A 1,407-nucleotide genomic window follows, 5' to 3' on the forward strand; every position below is an offset into this window, starting at 1 on the left:
AGCCATGCAGGACTAGGTTCTGTTTAAAACTTATATTAGTAATAATTTCCCCCCAGTCTGTGGTCCGAGGAGCCATGCAGGACTTGGGTTCTGTTTAAAACTATGGATAGTTGCCTTAAGTATTAATTTCCCCTTAGTCTGTGGTTCGTGGAGCCATGCAGGACTAGGTTCTTTTCAAAACTTATATTAGTAATAATTTCCCCCAAGTCTGTGGTCCGAGGAGCCATGCAGGACTTGGGTTCTGTTTAAAACTATGGATATCCCTTTAGTCTGTGGTCCGTGGAGCCACGCAGGACTAGGTTCTGTTTAAAACTTATATTAGTAATAATTTCCCCCAAGTCTGTGGTCCGAGGAGCCATGCTGGACTTGGGTTCTGTTTAAAACTATGGATAGTTGCCTTAAGTATTAATTTCCCCTTAGTCTGTGGTCCGTGGAGCCATGCAGGACTAGGTTCTGTTTAAAACTTATATTAGTAATAATTTCCCCCAAGTTCTGTGGTCCAGAGCCATGCTGGACTTGGGTTCCGTAAAAACTATGGATAGTTGCCTAAGGTATTAATTTCCCCTTAGTTGTGGTCCGTGGAGCCATGCAGACTAGGTTCTGTTTTTAAAACTATAAGTAATAATTTCTCCCAAAGTCTGTGGTCAGAGCCATGCAGGACTTGGGTTCTGTTTAAAACTATGGATAGTTGCCTTAAGTATTAATTTCCCCTTAGTCTGTGGTCCGTGGAGCCATGCAGGACTAGGTTCTGTTTAAAACTTATATTAGTAATAATTTCCCCCCAGTCTGTGGTCCGAGGAGCCATGCAGGACTTGGGTTCTGTTTAAAACTATGGATAGTTGCCTTAAGTATTAATTTCCCCTTAGTCTGTGGTTCGTGGAGCCATGCAGGACTAGGTTCTGTTCAAAACTTATATTAGTAATAATTTCCCCCAAGTCTGTGGTCCGAGGAGCCATGCAGGACTTGGGTTCTGTTTAAAACTATGGATATCCCTTTAGTCTGTGGTCCGTGGAGCCATGCAGGACTAGGTTCTGTTTAAAACTTATATTAGTAATAATTTCCCCCAAGTCTGTGTGTCCGAGGAGCCATGCTGACTTTGGTTCTGTTTAAACATGGATATTGCCTTAATATAATTTCCCCTAGTCTGGTCGTGGAGCCATCAGACTAGTTCTGTTTAAAACTTATATTAGGGAATAATTTCCCCCCAGTCTGTGGTCCGAGGAGCCATGCAGGACTTGGGTTCTGTTTAAAACTATGGATATCCCTTTAGTCTGTGGTCCGTGGAGCCATGCAGGACTAGGTTCTGTTTAAAACTTATATTAGTAATAATTTCCCCCAAGTCTATGGTCCGAGGAGCCATGCAGGACTTGGGTTCTGTTTAAAACTATGGATAGTTGCCTGAAGTAT

The sequence above is a fragment of the Quercus lobata genome, chromosome 1 (assembly GCF_001633185.2).
Source record: "Quercus lobata isolate SW786 chromosome 1, ValleyOak3.0 Primary Assembly, whole genome shotgun sequence".
In the NCBI taxonomy this organism is placed as follows: Eukaryota; Viridiplantae; Streptophyta; class Magnoliopsida; order Fagales; family Fagaceae; genus Quercus; species Quercus lobata.